At 37.8% G+C, this 22,288-nt stretch overlaps 1 protein-coding gene across 7 annotated transcripts in view; it reads right to left on the bottom strand.

Moving 5' to 3' along the window:
* Positions 1-22,288, bottom strand: part of arvcfb (ARVCF delta catenin family member b) — a 271,466-nt gene that overhangs the window by 204,503 nt on the left and 44,675 nt on the right. For all 7 annotated transcript variants that reach the window (XM_028456818.1, XM_028456823.1, XM_028456819.1 and 4 more), the window contains exon 2: positions 16,094-16,171. The gene's annotated coding sequence lies outside the window, so the exon portion shown is untranslated. The remainder of the gene's footprint in view (positions 1-16,093; positions 16,172-22,288) is intronic.

The raw sequence follows: 22,288 nt of genomic DNA, 5'->3' as shown, positions 1-22,288 counted from the left end.
GTTTTATCACAGCAGGAAAACCTTAATCAAAAACATCATTGATCGAGCACTAGAAAGATCAACGACGATTACTTTGAATGTTTACTACCAAACAATAAATTTGACTATAATCTCATCTACACCAGTTGGAGGAAACATGGTTGACAATTAAATTAGCTGCACTTGACCACACTTGCACAAGTCCACTGCCTTACCGGTCAGAATTAAAGTAGTAAATGCAGAACTAACACTAAAAAGCAGCATCCAAAGAGCAAGTTTAAATTACAACATGTAGCTGAAGGGGATACAGTGTGACTATCACACTGCCTCAATGCAAAAACAACTCTAGAGTTAAGATTTTTAAGCTTTTATCCTCATAGATGCAGAGGGAGGGCAAAGTATTGATTTCAGATGTTCAGAAAGCACAGTCTGGTGCACTAAAGTGATGTCAAATATCATTAATTGTATCAAGTAAAACATTCCAACTTGACTTGGCTGTTTTGTAGATGTGTAAATGAGATTTTTACTGCTTTATGTATTTATTTTAATAGACAAACACAAACAGAGATATAGACGTATACAAACGTAGACATTGAAAATCAGTGCCTTATAAATTCAAAAGATGTATCCAAGAAATGCAATACCTAACAAGTGCCAAACCCATTAATTACAAGTTACACTAAAAATGTAGGTATTGGCACAAACAATGTTTCATATACACCAAGGGTCACCAACACGGTGTCAGCGGGCTCCAGGTAGCCCGCATGGACCATGTGAGGTCCTCTCAGGAGCTGTAGTCACCAATGAGCTCCATCTAAAATCTGATTTACTTTCCAGGATTCAAACGCACCAAGATAAAGACATATGACAGCTGTATTTAGTATTAGTGGAGTTAAATACTGCTAATAACGTTTTTGTAGTAAATTAACAATATTTAAATGTTTATTTTCTCAAATGTTTCAGTGTTGCAGGTGCATGGTCGGTGGTATGTTATACACATTATATGATATATTTTCAAAAACGCAAGGTGGATTTTTGTAAAATATGACACAGCTGTTGAATTTGACATGTTTCACGATTAGTTCAAAGTCATTTGTTAATGGCTAGTAAAATAGGAACATCATTTCCTGCCATAGTTAAGTTATTTCTAGGCTTCCTTATTATGTTACCCTCTAATTAAAGTGAAACCATGAGATTTTTGTATTTAAAAGTGCTTTTCTAACAGGTAGCCCTTTGGACTATACAGTATCTATGAAGTAGCTCATAGTTTCAGAAAGGTTGGTGACCCCTGATTAGGGGTGTGTATTGCCTGGCATCTGGCGATACGATTCGTATCCCGATACATAAGTCACGATACGACACGATACAATCCATGCATCCCGATATTAAAGTACAGTATAAGGCGATTATTTATTATATTATTAATTTCATATATGACTTAAGAAATGTGTACATCTTCATGAGAACATTATGTATGACATGTATTTTATTGGCATATTTTACACTCAAAACATTGGTTTTAACGTGCCATGTGCCAACAACTTAAAATAAAAAAATAACATACAATCTGACTGTGGCTTTTAAACCAACTTTGACTTTAGTGCAACATGGCTTTCGTGCAACTTAACTGAGGTATATGCCTAGAAAAACAAATAAATGCAGAAACTTAATACTTTCTTTTTAAATTAAAAAAAAAAAAACATAAGCTGGTCAACATGTCCAGGTTTCAGCACTTCTTTGTGCAGTTACAATGTCTCCTGCAGTGGAAAAGACTTTCCTGGTTAAATAAAGGTAAAAAAAAATAAATCAATCTATTTAAAAAAAAAAATCGATACGGATGCATTTTGAATCGATCCGAAAATCGCGCGACGCAAGTAAGGTGACCATACTCCATAATAAACTGCATTGCAAAAACGTTTTTAATGTGTTTCTCTCTCTGAGATTGATTCAGATTCAGATACGTTTATTGCCACATACATAGATAAAAACAGTTTCACTATGTAATGAAATGCTTTGATTCAATGGGAGTTGTGAAATTACTGGTTAAGGGATCGGACCCCTCACCATGGCTGTGCAGCCTTTAATAGTATATGTTGCTGGTTTACTGATGTGACTGAGGCCAAGAAGAATAAAATAAATGATTGTGGAAACAACAGGAGGATCAATGAAACAGCCTGTGTGGTCTGCCCTGAGCCGGAGGTCTCGTACATTCTCAGAGTCAGCAGAGGAGGAAATCTTCACCCATCACTAATCAAGCTAAACTTCTGCCAAAAGAAATGCTCACAATGTTTAGCATATTGTGATCCCTCCTTGACTTTTTCTGGTTGGTGTCCTGAAATGAAGTGAGGCAGCTTTAAGATTCTGCTTTGACCAAATCTTGGTATCTGAAGCGAAACAGCTTTGTTTAGACATCACTCGTCATTTAGGTAGATCGAGTCAGAGTTAAGCATGATCAGATCTCACTTCATACCTCGCAGAGGAGATTTTTACTGTCTAGAATCTAAGCTTCAATTTATTGCCACATTTCACACATTTTTGCCTGCAGTTATGGTTAAATTATTACGACGACAGTTAAAGTCGGAGAGAGAAAGTAGTGCATCATGAGGCTTCATTTGTGTGTTACTAATACACGCAACAATTAACATAAAATACTGGCAGAGAGCCTCACTCTGATAAATCCCTGCAGGATAGCAAGAAAATAACTGAAGGACTTAAAAATGTATGAACTTGGATATCCATTGCATGTTACTGAAGATCTTTTGAAGAACTAACTTGTTGATTATAAATATCACATCCAGTGTTTATATTTATGATAGAAATAACCAAAAAATAATCTGAAACTGTAAACAAACTGCTAAATCCTAGGTTCCCAAAGTGGGGTAAGGGTGTCCCAAGGGGTATGCAAATTGTCATCAGGGGTACATGAAAAAAAACATTGGAAACTAAAATATAAATAGACCAGTAGTCAGGAGCCACCATGCATAACCAAAAATTAGATATTGGCCGCTGTAAGTGTAGCCTCAATTGGTGACAGAAAAACAATCTCAGTAGACGTTAGCCAAACGTGCTGCCCTCTGCCACCAGGAACTTTGACAAACACAAAAAAATACAGAACAAAACTTTGCGTGGAAAACGATTTAAGACTTGTTTAGACTCAACTTGTTTCTCACCAAAAATGCCAGTATAACCTAGTTATTGAAATACAAGTTGTGATCATAAGTTTACATACCCTGGCAGAATTTAGGATTTTTTTGGCCATATTTCAGAGAATATGAAAGATAAAAACTTTTTTCACTCATTGTTAGTGATTGGGTGAGGCCATATAGGAGGTATGTTATGAATCTAGATTAAACTCTTATCGTGCTAACTTCCAGGATAAAATCAGTACGTGCTGGACGATGAAGCTCCCTAACGTCTTACGTCGCTAAATCACCATGGAAACTTATGCTGAAAGACTAGCCTGCTCGCAAGCAGGTTTTTCTCTGGCTAGGATCTTTGCGAGTGCTAAAGTCCCGCCTCCTGACCAATCAGATCTCTTAGAAAGCGAGCTGTCCAATAAAAAGTGACGTTTGAACACGTCACTGTGTGGATCTGATCTGACAGGAGAGAGAATATTTAGACATTGATGCAATCCTTTCATTTACCGATGACATCCTTTAGGAAACATAGAGATTTATATCTGATGACTAATAAAGTAAAATCAACAAAATAAGTCAGCTGATAAAGCCTAAATTAATTAATTAATTAATGTATTCTGTGGGGATCTAAAGAGCCTCAGTCCTGTAGATAATATAACATATAAATGTATCCACCTTATGATGTAGGCTGATCTGTATGAACGCAGCATCAGAGCCGTAGACAAGTTAAAAAGAGAAGAGAAAGTGAAACTAATTCTCCATTTATAATCTCGCTAATTTAAATATTAATAACACTCATCAATTCCTGCATTCATTACTTTCTGCAGCAACAGTGTTGTTTTTGGGCTGAATTATGTATTTTAATTCTTCATATTTTTAAAGAATTATTCCTCATTTGTGACGTTCTACAGTTCCTCCGCGTGTGATTGGTCAGACGCTGTAATATCCACCTCCATCACTAGAGCGCGCCGGTTAATCAGACTGAAATCAACAGCTTACCTCAGCCTGTTGTGATCTAGATTCATAAAACAGCTTCTGTCTGACAGGAAAAGTTTGGTTAGTTGAAGCCCGCTAATGGAGATTAATCCAGGATATAATTATCTAGATTCGAAACATAGGTCCTTATTGTCAATCAACTGTGTTTATGCCTTTTAAATCATAATGACAACAGAAATTACCCAAATTACCCTGATCAAAAGTTTAAATACCCCAGTATTTTTGGCCTGATAACATGCACACAAGTTGACACAAATGGGTTTTAATGGCTACTAATGGTAACCATCCTCACCTATAATCTGTTTGCTTGTAATCAGTGTGTGTGCATCAAAGGTCAGTGAGTTTCTGCCCTCCTGACAGACCCCTGCATCTTTCATCCAGTGCTGTACTAACATTTCTCGATTCTGAATATAATTGTTAAAGGATCTGCAGGAAAAGATAATTGAACTGTATAAAACAGGAAAGGGATACAAAAAGATATCCAAGGAATGGAGAATACCAATCAGCAGTGTTGAAACTCTAATTAAGAAGTGGAAAATTAGCGATTCTATTGAAACCTAACCACGGTCAGGTAGACAAACAAAAATTCCAGCCACAGCTACACGTAAAATTGTTCTGGATGCAAAGAAAAACTCACAAATAGCTTCAGCTGAAATACAGGACTCTAAAAATAAGTGGTGTGGCTGTTTCAAGATGCACAATAAGGAGACACTTGGAGAAAAATGGGCTGCATGGTCGAGTCGCCAGAAGAAAGCCATTACTACGCAAATGCAAAAAAGCATCCCGCATACAGCGTCAAACAGCACAGAGACAAGCCTCAAAACTTCTGGAAGAAAGTAATTTGGAGTGATGAGACCAAAGTTGAACTTTTTAGCCACAACCATAAATGTTATGTTTGGAGAGGAGTCAACACGGCCTATGATGAACGGTATGCTATTCCTACTGTGAAACACGGAGGTGGATCGCTGATGGCCATCTCAGTCTCCTGCCCTCAACATCATTGAGCCACTCTGAGGCAATACACAGTATTAAGAACTGGGATATGTAAACTTTTAATCACTTCGGTAGTTTCTGTTGTCATTATGATTTAAAAGGCATAAACACAGTTGATTGACAATAAGGACCTATGTTACGAATCTAGATAATTATATCCTGGATTAATCTCCATTAGCGGGCTTCAACTAACCAAACATTTCCTGTCAGACAGAAGCTGTTTTATGAATCTAGATCACAACAGGCTGAGGTAAGCTGTTGATTTCAGTCTGATTAACCGGCGCGCTCTAGTGATGGAGGTGGATATTACAGCGTCTGACCAATCACACACGGAGGAACTGTTAAATGAAAGGATTGCATCGATGTCTAAATATTCTCTCTCCTGTCAGATCAGATCCACACAGTGACGTGTTCACGCATCACCTTTGATTGGACAGCTCGCTTTCTAAGAGATCTGATCAGGAGGCGGGACTTTATCAATCGCTAAGATCCTTGACAGAGTCAAACCTGCTTGCGAGCAGGCTAGTCTTTCAGCATAAGTTTCCATGGGGATTTAGCTTCGTAAAACATTAAGGAGCTTCTTAGTCCAGCACACACTGATTTAATCCAGGAAGTTAGCGCTATAAGAGGTAATCTAGATTCGTAACATACGCCCTATATGGCTTCACTCAACCACTAACAATGAGTGAAAAAAAGTTTTTGTTTTATCTTTCATATTCTCTGAAAAATTGTCAAAAAATCCTAAATTCTGCCAGGGTATGTAAACTTATGAGCACAACTGTAAACCTGATCATTTTGAATGAGATGTTTTATTGTGTACTGTTTTTTTTTTTTTTAATTATATATTATTCCTCAACAGGATAGGTAAAATTCAGGGAGAAATTTCACTCTATGGCTACATTGTATATGACATTACATTGTGTGTGTTTTTTAGTGTGCAGAAGTAGGGGGTACATGGCTTCAGGTTAAATGTCTGAAGATGTACGTATCTGTCAAAAAATTTGAGAACCACTGTGCTAGATTATAATTTTCCGCAGATAGATCTAAAAAGAGAGTGCCTGTAATGCTTTTTGTTTTGTGCACATGTGCATATTTAAATGTTTTATTTTAAAAAGGACAGTAAACATACAAAGGCCAACAGGAGAAAATGCCTTTTGTTAAATAATATACTCAAAAGCGTCATACCATTACATCTTTTAATGTTTGACTTGGAAAGATAAAAGAAAAGGATGCACAAGGGAACAAACATGTCCCTTTTTTTTAAGTATTGTTTTATTTTTTAGAAAATCGCCTCAAAGTCATGTGTTGGGTATTTAACAATGGGATGTGAGAGATGTGGGAGGATAGCAGGAAGAACACACACCCTCTTCTTTTCCTCTTTCTTGACAGAGGGGGACTCTAGACATCCTAATCTTTGGCCTGTTAAGCATGGCCTTGTGTCTTATCTGAGAGCCAGTCCAGTCCAACCAATTAACATTCCACTTCAGTCTTTCTGCAGCCTGAGAACGGGAGGATCCACTCCCTTCCTTCCTCTCACAAACACACATCAAAGGCAATCGTTTATCTAAAGTTAAAGCACCCAGTCAAAGAAATGCATGCTCACGATACACCTTTAGGAGACTAAATGCTTGGCTATTAACATAAATCTATAAAGGATGTCTGCCAACTTTTTACAAGACTCAGAACGCACACAAAAGACACAAAGCTGGAGATGAAGGTTCAAAATGTTCCGAACACTTTTACTGATTCAATGTAACAATCAACAGTGGCTGCATCTGAAGCTGACGTAGGAAAGGTCTATAACTATTTTCTTATGCAGTATTGTTCACTGCTTCATAATGTGTCTCTGTCTACACATAAACAGACTGATCAATAATCAATCACATACATACATGTGAAAGAAGAAATAAATATTTTTTTCTGATACTGTTGTTTCTTCCTTTAAGTATTTTTAAATGAAGGAATGACAATCGTGGAAAGAAAACTGCTTTTGAGAAAAATATTTCAAGAGTGATTCACAATTTTAGGTCAGGGATGGGCAACTTTTATTGCAGTGGGGGCCACAAAAATGTGCTCGTCTAATCTGAGGGCCACATTATCAACATTCATGTCAGCATTCAGAATAATGAAAATGAATCTGAACATGAAAGAGTAATGGGTTTTTTTCTGTACTGATCTGTGTGCTTTTGGAGACATTTTGTGTTTCATGTTTTTTTGTTGCCATTGTTGAATGTTTTAAGAGTCTTTTTGAGTGTTTATGTTACTGTTTTATTCTTTTCTCAGTAACTTTGTGTGTTTCTGTTGTTTTGTGTGTTTTGCTGCCCGTTTGGGTGTTTTTGGGGACAGTTTTAATGTGTTTTCATTACCATTTTTGCATGTTTTTGGAATGTTTTTGGTATTGTTTCAAGCTTTTCTGAGCAATTGTGTGTGTTCATGTTGTTGTTTTGCGAGTTTTTGTTGCTATTTTTGTTGCTTTTTTGTCTTTTCGTGCGGTTGTTTTGAACGCTGCCAGTTGCCTAACTGATTCAGGTAATGCAATTAAGATGCACTGCTACATTAAATAAAATGACTGTGAATAATACTTTATGTTATGACATCTTATGCATGCAATGATGAGCTTGTGGAAAACAATCTGACCTTTCCTAAACTAAAACCTTTTTGATACACTTTTTGTAACTGAATAAGAACAAATCAGTTTCATTAATCCTGAAGATCTGTAGAGTTTTAGATTTTCTCATTCAGCGCTTAAAAAAAGCCTTTGGTCCTCACTCATCAATTTTTATCATTACTGGTGAAAAGGAAACTGCTGTAACACCATTAAATAAAACATCTGAAGGGTTGTAGCAATAAAAGCACGAAGCAAACGGTGAAAGCTTGGGAGGGCAAACAGGTGAAGGGACATGAATGACAGATGTAGAGAGAAACACATTAACGTGCAATGTTCAATCCCATATAAATCTTGTGTTGTGATAAAAATTAACAATTTGTGAATCTTCTCTTTTATAAGTAAATAAATCTTCACAACAAGTGCAATAAACAAACACTAAGGGGTGGATTCACTAATATCTGAAATAAAGGGTGGTAAAGCAGTTGCTTCCCTAAATCCTTTGGTGATGCAGCAATGATTACTGCATATGAAGAAGTGGTGCAGACCGCCCTATTTAAATGAAAGTTTTGTACGTGTTGTGTTGAACATGAAGCGTGAAGGAGTGCTGAATGTGCAGAAAGCGAAAAAATTAATTTGAAGAAGCAGAATTGGAGGTGTTAGTAGTGGAAGCTAATAAAAAAATGTTAACCTTGTCCTTTTCTTATACTTCTAATAATAATAATAATACAAATCAAAAAGGCTAAGCAGCTTTGAATACATGTTGTTAATAAAGTGAAACACATAGAGACACACAAACATTTCAGGATGATTAAAGTATGTTTACTAATTATCTGTCAATCCTGAGTCTTATCCCAGGAAGTCAGAGCTCTGTCTTGACCCGAGCTGGACTTGCATTTTTAAGACAGCTGATTCGCTCCATTAATCAGTGCTATGTTGAGCCTTAGGGAAACGCGTGCACGCTGAACTCCATTGAACTGCATTTCCATTACCCTTGGATATGCGCAAAATCTAAATAAAAACTAGTACTTGAAACACCTGAATTTCGAAAAATAACACTCAAATATCGCTAAAAGTTATTATGCTTTCATGAGGAAGAATTTCACATGTTTCGAATTTGAAATGTGTGGCAAAAGTGCCATGGAAACACATTTTTTCCGCAAATACACATCACAGAACGTGACATACATGGTCACATGACGTGAGGTACCTGGTCACATGACCACTTCTCTCCAAAGTCTTGTGGGATGAGATTTCACGGGAGTTACAAGGCGCCATCTGAAAACAACCTTCAATGGAAATATGTTCAAAGCGCAATTATACCTTGTCAACATTAAGAAATATCGCTTCTAATTTAAGAAAATCTGTAATGGAAACCCAGCTATAGTTTCGATTATGGAGAGCTATTTTTTTGGGAATGGGAGGTCCTGATAAAAGTTCTATCTTTGCCTGAACATAACCAGGATTGGCGCAACACTTGGATGCCACTGTCAGCCATCTTACTACAGATCCACACATGCCTTCCAGCTGAACAAGACACCTTAAAACTGGTAAATCTATTGTACGGTTAGAACCATCGGATCCACTTCCATAAAAAAATAATAATAAAGTGGGTTCGAAACCTTTTGACTGGCAATAATATCTACAACTGTAAGCAATCGGCTCTCTCTACTTATGAATGTCGCCTTCCTGCAGTGACAACTTCATCTTTGAGCCCATAATAAAACATCATAACATCATAATCATCACCAAATACTCAATGTGCACAGCAGTTTAGTGTATGTGTTTTTGGGGCTGGTCTGGTGACTATAATTTCTACTGAAAGAATGTGTAAACACGTCTCCCAGAGCTACATTGTGCATGAAAATGAAACATCTCTGCAGTCACACTGATGCAGTATAGAGGAAGCATGAAAATATATTTATAGACGCAATTACACAACATCCTTGGTTTAGAGTCTCTAATATATTGAGCCCAGTTTTTTTGTCAAGAGCCTCTGCAAACATCAGCTTCATCCCAAGCACTCCTTCAGCACCGCTCTGATACAAACATATATTTATCTAAGCAGGCTGACCATTTAACCTACCTTTTTTAAAGGCTTGAAATGCTTTAAACAGCATCTCAGGAGTGTGATCGCACTTGTTATTGGACTAAACACAGATAGCAAGAGCTTGAAGGCTGTGTCATTACAACCTGTAATTCCCTGAAAACGATTTGACTGTGGACCAGAGCTGACTACACGGTTGAAAACACATTTTGCGCTCCGTCTGAAGCAATTTACAATGCCACATTCAGTCATGAAAGAGCCTCCTTTTTACTCGGTACACATTAATATGCATCCAGTGCTGATAAATAGAAGGTAGGGGTTCAGTCTGGAGTTGATCGACTCCAAATGAATGATGAACGACTTTTGAGGACATCCTAAAGCCAAGAGACTGAAAGGCTTGAAAGGATATCAGAAGCCAATGTCACTAAGCAACTCTCTAGTGGAGCTCCTCTGATGAAATTTTTATAGGAAAGAGACTGTAAACTGTTCAATAAAGAGCCAAAGATACAGTGATTGGACAGCAGTCTTTCACCCTCGGATTGAAAACAAAACCCTTGTTTCTCAACGGTGTCAGCCAGAACAAGGGAAGGAAAATATCTCTGTGCATGAGAGTAAAGCTATTGAGTTCATAGATTTGGGCCTGTTGGTCCTTAGAGACAGTCTGTGTGACTTCAAGCTAAGGCTGCCTTATTAAAAGTCCTTCTCTGCACTTTCAGCACCACAGTAGAAAATAACTAACTTTAGAACTTCCTGCTCACAGTTAACTGGAGTGCAGGAGAGAGCTGGTGAAGACTTATCCAAAACCAGCACAGACCTGGGTGAACTATGGGTCAAATTACATTTACAAAACTACTGACAAGAGGAACTTTTTAGTGTGACTAAGGGAAACCAAGTTTATACACATACTGTACTTCTTTCAGAGTTAAAAGTTAGGAACCAAAAGTTTACTTCAATGTCCAGTGATTCACACGCTAGGGGGTGCATGTTGGCAGACTGCTGAGGTCGAACTAAATTTGGAAGCTTTTTGGGAATTTGGGTCGAAGCCAGATTGTGAAGTCAATAGGAAATTAGAACTTCCATCAGGAAGTTAGATTGGCTGACTTTGTCTACTTCCTCGAGCATGGAACCAAAGAATAATCATTACATTAATTGACAAGGTTACTATGACACAAAATGGTAGACTCACTGTAAAAGTTACAATTTCTTAAACAATCAGTTTATATTATTATTCATACAGTATGTCATGATCTGGTGTTTTTGGAGGCATTTGATGGTTTCTAGTTGGGTGTTCATTTATGTTTCCTGTTCCGTTGTTCTGTAAGTCATTTGATACATTTCATGTCACTCTAACGTTCTAGGTTTAAGTCCCATGGCTCTCTTTTTCAGTAGAACTTTTGTTTGTTTCGGATCCTGTTTCAGTTCTTGTCTGTCGATTCTTATTTGATTACTCGATTAGCAGCATGGTAATGTAGTGGTTAACACATCACAAAAATAAAGTCGTGGGTTCGAGCCCCGGGACGGACACGTTTGCATGTTCTCCCCATGCTTGCATGGGTTTTCTCCTAATACTCTGGTTCCCTTCCACCAAACAAAAACAGTGCCAGGTTATTAACCCACCGGACATTTGATCAGCCATGTAGTCAAGAAAGGGACATTTGCCAACTACCAATGTATTGTGCAAAGTTGATTTACCAGGTTATAAGTTAGGATAAGTAAATATTTTTAATATATTATATGGGCAATTGTCCTTTTTTCAAATTTTGAGGAGGAAAAATGTCCGGTTGGCAAATATCTTTTCCAAAAGCTTGTATATTATGTTAATTAGTCCCTAGACTTAGTCTGTTTGTGTTTGTCCTGTGATGGATAAATGTGATGTCCAGGCTGTACCTGTTGAAAGCTTAAATGAAACCAGCAGACCCCCATGACCCTGAACAGGAATATGCAGGTCAGAAGTAGAACGAATACATAAATTACTTGGTCAGTTAACCTCCAAGTCTTTGTGTCTGCTTGTGGTTTATTTCCTCCTCCTTTCTTGCACCCTCTGTCTTATCAGTGTCCAAGTGCAGAGAGTATGAATAGTTCTTCTCTTTGTATCTGGTGTCTCACAGGTGAACCCATACTACGTTACTGAGGACAGATTTTTGCGAAGTTGTTGTATTGTCAGACTTCCTGTTCCTTTGTCTACTCCTTACGCCACTTGGTCAAGTTTTTGTTTTACCAGTCTGTATATTTGTGTTTATTGCTCCTTTTTGTTTGGTACTTTGTTGACATTTTCAGCTTCTAATTTTTGCAGTTTTGTTTGTACTGTCTCTTGGATTTTTGCGTACATATTATATGATCACTATTGTGAACGCCTGCTCCTTCACCTCTGTAACTGTCAACAACTCACACCACCCTGACACAGACTCAAAGCACCACAATGTAACACATGAATTCACCACAAGGAGGAACTAATTGCCTTGCTTGAATTACATCAACATCTGAACACACTAAATGAACTAGTTTAGTCATATCAATCCACACACTGTATGAGCACACAGTGACAGTCAACCATAATAGGTCCCTTGCCAGTGGATTAATTCGCATCCCGGCTTTTAAAATTGACTTTTTCCCGAAGACTCCAGAGAGTTAATTAAACCAAAGCCAATTTGTCGGGCAGAGGATTTAGGGATGAATTATCTTTTATGAGATGTGGACAGGCCACATGCAGATACAACTGGATCTTAAGCCATTTCTAGATACTAGATTGTTTGATTAGTCTTTTTGTTGCAGAGCTAAAGAGTCAATGGACTTTTTTAAATGTATATGGTATATGTAAAAAAGAATGGATGGGAAAAGCTCCCCAGTGGAGTGAAGCTTTTATTTTTAGAGCTCCCCCTGCTGACTGGCTGCAGTATAGGTCATAAACCCCGCCTCCTCATTGATAACAGATGGGATGTGGGTCAAACTGTTTAGTTATAAAATACTTAATTTTACATACATAATTAAATACATAATTTTTTTTCCAAATCTAAACTCTGCTGTGATCATTAGTTATTATCACCTTACATTGTGTTCAAGTGCTATTTTTTCTCTGAAGTTTGTTTTAAATAAGTTATTTGAGGTTCATATATGACGATGATTGAAAGCCGCAGATCTTGCATAGCTCTCTTTGTGAATAGCAGTTACGTCGTGAAGGAAAGCTGAGACGCCATTTAACTAGATATTTGAGTTGAAATATATTGTGGTTTTGTATTAACTTCTATGATCTGAACAAGCCGTTGGTAGAATTTCCAAAGGGAAAGATACTTATGTTCTTGTCATCAGGGCAGCACGCTAAATGGGCGGGGCGTGTTACCAGGGCTCCTCTCGCCAAAGACGCTGGCTCCAAATGACGTCAAATTTGCAAGATGGAAGCGCCCCTAAGCGCCGTATTTTGGCTTCAAGTAAGTTGAGTGGGAACAGCTACAGTGAGATAAATACAGTGTTTATGTATAAAGGGTGCTTGCAAGCATGTTTTTCTGAAAGTCACCCTTAAATCTCTCTGTGACAGCTCATCTGGCAAACAAGTGTAAAGGAAATAAGGGATTATGAAAAAGTGTGACTTACACTAAGTGAGAAGGCAATTTATCAAAAGTATAGATAGATTTTTAATAAAGGTATGTGGGGTTTTTTGGATAGTTGATTACATCTGAATGAACAAAAGATCAGAGTTTTTATGGTAGAAAAAGCAACAAAAATATGCTTTGATTCCAATGATACGTGAAAAATTATGCAATCAATTATTTAAGTATTTTTTTCATGTGCTTGTCCATCAATGCAATAGACTAAAAGTGTATGACTCAATTTTGCTGTCAAATAGGAAATGAACTGTAAAAAGGGACTCCACTTGTCCTCTGAACATATTGTGTTTTTTTTGGCAACAGCATATCAGAGCTGCCGAAGTCGGTTGCTGGGGAACCCATATCAAGCATGTATTAAATCCCTCCCTGATTCTAATGATGGTGTCATCATGCTACAATTAGTTGTGGTGGACCAGGGTAATATCCAATATGCTGGGAAGTGGCTCTCCAAGATCAGATTTTAAGACCCCTTTGTCATTAAGGGCCTGTAGTACAAAGCTTGATAAATTATTTATATCAGGGATATCGCTCTTTTAGCAGGCTTCAAACATTCACTGTCACAGAGCACCTTTACTATGAAGCTAGTGATCAACATGCTAACTTAAAGGTATTGTGGATGATGTAATTTTGGCTTCAAATTCCGGGTAAACCATCAAGACTATTGGTCGTCCTAATTGTCAATCATTCTTGCACACGTTTAATAGGCGTTCCCTCTTAGGAGCAGGTAGAGTGTTGCACAACTGCATGTTTTCAAAATGTCGAGAGGGTGTTTCTTTTCTAAACTTAGGGAAAATCATGCGTAAATTTGTGAGATTATGCAACATTATTTAATCAGAGAAAAAAATGGATCTACCTCATTTTGGGTGCAGTCTGTGGCTCTTATGCTGCTCAGCCTACATCATAAGTCAGGGGCAGTCACTTCTTGCACTTTACACACCTGCAGTATTTATAAAAAAAAAAATATATATATATATATATATATATATATATATATATATATATATATATATGCATATCTAATGTACACTACCGGTAAAAAGTTTTAGAACACCATACTTTTTTTAGTTTTCTACTGAAAAATGTTCAGTTTATTGTGTGTTTATAGAACAAATAAGCAATTTGAGTTGAAAAATAAATCACGGAATCCATGAACAATACTGTTCACCTGGTGCCTTTGAGGGTTTGGTACTACAGTGTGTTCCAACACTGCTTTTATGCAAACAGAGGGGGATGGAAGTAACCAAGAAAAGTTGGAACACCTGTAGGAATTAGTAGCACCAGCTTTCAAGGCTTATTCAACCTTTATTGCTGCAGAACAGCTTTAAATTGTTAATAACCCAGCTTGTGTTCCCGAAAAAGGCCTATTTGTATAATTCTGAAATGTACGTTATTTTTCAGTTTTGGGCAACCAAACTTTTGACCGGTAGCGTATGCGTTTATATATACTGTATATCATGTTTTTAAATTTCAATGCTCCAAGTTTTTTTTATTAATAATGCTGCAAGAGAGAGAGAAGCCAAAGCCCAAGAATGTGACTCTTGTGTACTTGTACAATGAGACTTGATAAAAAAGAAATCTTGAATCTTGAAGTGGAAAATATTTTTTTTATACAGCCAGTATTATTTTACAAGACTGAGGCTATCAACCAGCTATCAATATACCATCAGTGACAGAAAAGTTTCTGATCAGGCCATAAAGGGTCAGTTTAAAGAGATCCTTGGTGTTTAGTTTGCATGCCAGTGGTCATAATGGTATGGCTGAGCTCTGTATCATAATATTGACAGAAGACATGTTTCCTGTTCCCTGCTGACAAGAAGGGTTGTGATAAATATGTTTTACAGACTGTATTAAACAAACCATCTGTGTATTGACTCATGGTGAACTGTAAGGTGCTTGCAGAGTAACTGTGCGTGTGCCCGAGATTTGACCTTTTTTAAAATCAATCAGCAGTAAACAGTGCACAGATGGCCATTTATGCTCATCTTCATGACTCATGACGGAAATGCATTTCAGGGTTCAGGAGAGGAAAATATATGAGGGAATGAAATATTTATATAAACATTTAAAATCAAGCCCTGCAAGTTATCTCTTCTCAAAGGGGAGAGGTAGAGAAGATAGAAGTGAGTTAATCATTAGTAAATAATGAGTGTTTGTGTTTTCTATAGCCATATGTCAAAGCCAGGCTGTCTTCACCAATCCAGGTGAATTTTCTCACCCCACCACGTGAAGCCTTAGAGCTGACGTCTCATTTGAAGCCAGGTCGTTACTCCTCGTTGAGCTTTTGGTGACGAATGCCTTCCTCTAAGATCAGCCAGCTCCTTCCCACAAAAGCCCACGACCAAGGCATGAAACAAAACATGACCTGCTTTCGGGACACGTTTATACTTCTGCCAAACTACGCAATGACTTGTTTTAGCTTCTAGCACCAAGAAGCAAAGTCATAATGCAACTAAATCAAGAGATACAAAAAGTGCTTTTGCTCGACAAACGAAAAAACAGGCAAAACAAAGCCAAGCATTTTATTTTTTCTTGGTATGCATCGTTTACATTTAAATGTATCTTTATTATACAGCCCTAGGCAATAGGAATGTCTTTAAAGTAACAAAAAATCACGACTTTGAAAAATGTCAACATTACAACAGTAGCTAAAGCAGTTACTTTCTACAAGGATGTCGAACAGGATAAAGTATGATTGTAAACTGTACCAAAGACAAAAAAAAAACCAGCAACTTACATTTTGTTGAGAAGAAAGACCCATTCAATAATCGGAGCAGGCTGACATTTAGAAATCCACTTTCATCAGTCTTTAAAGCTGTTACAGAGAGAGAGAGAGAGAAATAGAGAAATGTTTGCTAGTTCTCAGTACTTTAGTGAGGTGAGGTAAGGGTAACCTACAGCTAAGGGTAGGTCACGCTTGTTTCAGAGCAACTAAAGAAACAAAATATTTGCAAGCTCAAAAAGTCCACAGATTTTTGGATTCTTTAACTATATGCTTCACACGAAATATTAAACAAACCTCTAATTCGCTGAAATATTGCAACAAAAATGTGGCCTCAATGCACAAATCTGGTTACCACGCAGCATATAAAGGACACCACACAACAAATATGGATGTTAATGAGTTTATTTAAATCAAAATACCTGAAAAGTGGCAAAAATAAACATAATTAACTTAGAGATACTAAAGCAACTTGATACCTCAGGCTAAACTGAACAAAAGTAGAGAGGTCACTGGTACCCCAACAAAGGGCCAATCAACCCATTGTTCAACCTCTAGATGACAAAAACAATAAAAGATTAACTATATATCAAAATAACCACCAAAAATGGACTGAGAGTAATCTCCAGTCCAAACTAATCAAACAAACATAGAAAATGTTGACATAGGAGAGGCAAGTCTCCTCCCAGCCTCCTTATAGATGTCGTCCTTCCTCACCACCTGAACCCTAATTTGATTCAGGTGTTTTAAGTGTGAAAGGACAAGAGGTAAAGCAGGCTGAGAGGCTAAGGAAGCTGCAGCCGTAACAGCTCCAAAAAACGTCTGCTGCCTTGTAGGTCCCAATGAGTACAACGGCCTCTAGAACATTCCAGAAGGACAACCATCTCTACAGCAGTCTACCAATGAGGCCTGCGTGGTACCAGATGGAAGCAACTCCTTTGAAAAATTCACACGTCAGCCTACCTGGAATTGCCAAAAAGCACCTGAAGGACTGAGAAACGAAGTTCACTGTTCTGTTGGGCCAGACATGGAATTCTTTCGAGTGAATGCTGGGTATCATGTTTGGATAAAACTAGGCACTAAATATAACCAGGCCAATGCCATCTCTACAGTGAAGCATGGTGGCAGTGGCATCAAGCTTTGGGGATGCTTTTCAGCAGCAGGGACTGGGACACTAATCATGGATAGAGGGAGAGATGAATGCTGCATCCTGAATGAAAAACTGTTCCAAAGTGCCCTTGACCTCAGACTGGGGTGATTAGTGATCTTTTAGCAAGACATTGACCCACAGCACATAGCCATGATATCAAAAGTGTGATTTCAGGACAAACCCGTGAATGTCTTTGAGAAACCTAAACAGACCCCAGACTTAAATCTGATTGAACATAATCCGAATGACATCAAGGAGACACACAATAAACTTTTGCTGATATTTTTGCCTTGTTTTTTGCAACCATGATATTTATGATGAATGAATATCAAAAGGGTCTCATGTCATCTGTAGGTCCCAGGTTTGAAACTGAGGGAGCAAACGCCTGTACAACAGGAGCTGTATGTGTTTGCTTGATCATCCAGAGTTTTTTCGGGGGGGGGGGGGGGGGGGTTTCTCATTACGCACTTACTACAAACGTAATTTACATTAGCCTTGGGTGTACGTCTAAATTATCTAAATAATCTTTATGTGTAAATGAGGGTTAGCACTGCCCTTGCGACTCTAACATAGCTAAAGCAGTTACACAATGTGAATGGATGCATGAATGCCATTATAAAGGAACACAGAAACAACAATTGAAACTAGCATGAATTATATATGTACATCCATTAGTTGATCTATAATTTAATCCATCAACCCATCCATCACCTCTAACCAATTTATCCAGACCGGGGTTGCTGGAGCTCAGAGATAATATGAGATAATAATAGGCTTAAAAACAGATTCTCTCCTGGACTGGTTTCCAGGGAAAATACAGAAAAACAATGAATAACAAAACCCAAGACCTGCTGTAGATGAAGAAACTGACTACTCAAGGGTAAGTAAGAATGCACCATGTCATTTCCATCATTTTTTGGTGACCAACCTTCAAACAAACAAATTTAAGACAAATCTTCACGTACTTTTGTGTTATATTTTATTTTTCATTGGGAAGTGAAATAAACCACAATAGTTTTTGTGAATATTTTCTTCCAGCAAGTTCTTTAAATTACAGATATTTTATAGCTGTTTTCATCAAATCTGTAAAACTTTAGTTTTTTAAAGAAGAAAACTAAAGTGAATTACGTAAAATCCTTTCAAACCGCGGAAAATGTTTTTATTTGCTGTATTTCTTTTGTTTGGTTGTGTGTGATGTATACTAGTGACCCCGAACCTTTTATGTACCATGGACAACTATCACAGAGGGGACAATTTCTAAAAAATTAATTAGAGGAACGCACAGGGAAATAAAACACGTTTTGGTTTTTTTTTTACGATCCTATTCATTTGCGGCCCAGCACCTAATGGTCCACAGATCAGACTGCCCAGTGATTGGTGACAACGATTGACATAGAGAATTGTTAAATTGTTACTATTGCAACTAAAAATGATTTTTTTTTTAACATTGCAAAAGCATTACAAAACATTAAAATACCTTTTTGTGGAGAGTGACAAAACACCTACAAAACCCCAATTCCCAGAAAATCGTTAAACCTGTCTTGTTGAGATCGAGGCTGCATTTACAATTCCCCGGAGGCCAGTGGGAGAAAAGTGACAGCAGTGTTTGAGAGCGGCAGCCTCATTCACTGACAATGCTCATATGATAATCTTTTATGTGACACTATTACAGCTGTGAGTTTTTCTCTTGTTTTCACACAGGGGCTGATTCAATGCTTTGTGACAAGAACAAAAACAGTTTTGCTCTACAGCACAAGACCCAAACTACCGTATTCACAAAATCCCCAGGGGGAGTTTAGAATGAAACAACAGCATCTTTGAGAATGGATCCAACAATCAGCGGCAGCTTTGAGTTGAGTCACTATTTATCACTTGTATGTGCTGCACGGTGGCGCCTATTAGTGAGAGACAAAACACTGGGCATCAGGCTCAAAATAGACGCAAGAAACCAAACGTGGCAACGCGATTACATTACAGCTTTGCTGGGCCTTTATAAACATGTTTGACTGAAACTCGTGGTGTCTAATGGTGAAAATAAATTCATCTTCATTGGAGCTGTTTCCAATGCTCAGGTTTCACTGCCTTCATGTCCTCTTTACCAGCACGACTATTACACGGCCCTGCAAAGCTTTGATTCTAATGAGCAAAAAAAGCATCCACGTTGCAGCTTTGGCTTGTTATGAATATGAAAAGCATGGTTCTGTTTTATTCTTTTTTTTACTCTAAAAGGTCAATGAAGCTGTCCCCCAGTGCATCGTTGTCCGCCTTTTATCCACAACACACACACAGTAGTCCATTGAAATGAAAGTGGGCAAGCAGCTCCTGGGAGTGGTTTTTACTGGGGATATGATCGATTAAAAAGCAATTTGCTAGGTCATTCAGCCCCCGCTCCACCTAATGGCAACCCCTCCACTGTCCAGTTAGAGGGTGAAGAGATACTCTCCATCTCCGGCAAGCTCACCTATGAACACAAACATACACATACACGTAAACACACACAAACAGGCAACCTTTACCTGTATGCCTGAATCTAAAACTATTCCAAAGCACAGCCAGTTTAAATAAACTTAAATAGACCCACGAGGTTAATTTAGGCTGAATTTCATCTATTTTTTCCTTAGGTCAGGTGCATTGGAACCAATGTTTAGTAGCCATGGTTCACCTTTTGCTCTGTTACCACAACGCCACCATACAGGGCCACATACTGCAACCTACTAACAAGGATAATTAATGACTAAGTCTTTGTACTGTTACAAAAAGGACAAAATAGTAACATCAGCCAGTTTTGAAACCTGAGAAATCTCACAGCATTGTTGTCTGCTATGGAAGAGCGGTTTAAACTAATGGTTCCATATTTCTATGTGTGCAGTGGGATGTAGCTGGTTGCACAACATGGACGTCTTCCAGAGGTCTAGGATTAGAGTCCCATAGGAGTTGTTTGACCCCGCCTCCCTCTCGTCTCTTACAGGTAAAGACCATCTTCTGATTACCCTCACACTACATTTGGTGGTAATGCAAATAAACCTCAGAGGAAAAAACAAGTGTAATTTTATGTTGGTACCTGCTATTAAATAAACCCAAACTTAAAGCTGATATCCGGAGTTTCTGAGAAATCTATGTTTGTGTATGATTTTTTTGAAATGCGAAAGGATACCAAACTAGTATTTAACTATGATCTACTGCCGGTGGTCATTCATGTACATTAATATATAAAGGTCCCTCCTTCGTCCTATAGACCCCTATACAAATCGCCGAGTGCGCCCAGCCAATAGGCTACGACTTCCTGTTTTTGAGACTGTCAATCAAAGTGAATGAGGAACTGTGCATGGAAACAAAGCTGCGCGTCACATCAGCAAACCGGTAAATATGATTTTGGCTCTTACCTGACCCATACACATATCAATGTGACCCGACGCAACATTGTTATGTTTCCGCAATGCGCGTGCAGAAAAGTAGAGGTGTGGCTTCTGGTAGATTGGGAGAGGCAGTGGGAGGAAGTGAAGCTGTTTAGGGCGGGGCATTGAGACGCTTCTCAAAAACTCCGGATAGCAGCTTTAAGTAATACCTTAATCTTTACTTGAGTTTCCAGAGGGGTTTTAGATATAAAGGACATTTGTGAGGGCTCTACAGTGAATATAATCCAACTTGTACATTCTGGTGCTTGCATATTTTCTAAATGCATAATTTGACTTTGTTCCCCAATTATGTCCGTGTCTGTGAGTTAGTCCAGTGATTACCTGATGATATATGCAGGGTATGTGCATGAGTACAAGTGGAAGTATACTCCAGTTAATTTAACACTTTTAATTGGAAAACATTAGTCTCAACATTATTGTATATTGTGTATTTATTGAAGATTACATTTTCAGACAAACTTATTGGTCATCTTTGTAGCTTGAAGGGTACCTATATAAGTCATTGTCACATCAATCTAGTTTTAATTATTTTAAACTGACAAAAGACATGCAAATATTATAAAAAAGTATTTTTTTCGGAAAAATTGCAATGAAATGCGTAATTTGGATATGATCCAAACAAAACTTGGTGGAAGAATTGAGGAATCGAGGAATCAACCCAGCGTGCAGAGCATCCCCACGCTTCTATGCACATTACTATGACTACCTGTCAACATTGAGCTGTTCTGCAAAGCTCCCGATGGACAATTTTATGAAATAATTTATGAACGGTATCAAAACAAATTCGACGTTGCCAAGGCTAATGCTAACGTTAGGTTAATGCCAATGCTAAGCTAATGCTAACGCTAGATTAATGCTAATGCAAACACTAGGCTAATGCTAATGCTATTGCTACCACTAGGCTAATGCTAACCTAATGCAGCAGCCAGCACCTGCATCCTCACTTGCATTTTCTTCAGGGAATGCCTTCTAGTTGGTTTAAATTTCATAAAGATTGATCAATTATGAACTGAGACATAATTTTGCAAATGATGAGAGATATATTTTTTTACTGATTCAGAATCAGATAAACCTTGTACCTCCATGGCATAAGTAGCTTTGATGTAATCCTGCTAACAGACAAACACATACAAATATTACCTCCTTGGCATAGGTAATAAAGAAACTGATTCATGCAGTTTGCAAAAAAAGAAAAAAAACAAGCTAAACTATTCACCTCACATGGCAAACTTTTCAAGTCCTTTTCCTACTGTGTTGTTATGGATAGAAATGTCACATGTTTACAAGAATCACTAACTGACCTGAAGGATAAACACAGTTTTCAAGCACCAGACAGTACCATTACTGTTACCATAGGAACACAGTAAGTATGAAGTGCTACACACAACCAAAGACAGTTTTTTTCAAATAAATGTTACCTATATAAAACAACAAAATGTATTGTTTTATAGTCCATCACAGACACGTCCTTTAAGACGTGACATGCTTTCCCAACATGATATAGATAACATTGATTTTCCACAGCCTGCTGATGTCTCCAGCCTTTGCAGAAACCGATTATCCTCACTGTCTGTAGCTTTTGGCTTGAGTGATACTTGGCTTCAGATTTAGTGGCTGAAGGTTAATTGACGCTGACAAAAGACG

The sequence above is a fragment of the Gouania willdenowi genome, chromosome 9, assembly GCF_900634775.1.
Source record: "Gouania willdenowi chromosome 9, fGouWil2.1, whole genome shotgun sequence".
Lineage (NCBI taxonomy): Eukaryota > Metazoa > Chordata > Actinopteri > Blenniiformes > Gobiesocidae > Gouania > Gouania willdenowi.
The sequence above is the reverse complement of the archived record's forward strand: the minus strand, read 5'-3'. Positions and strand labels throughout refer to the sequence as shown.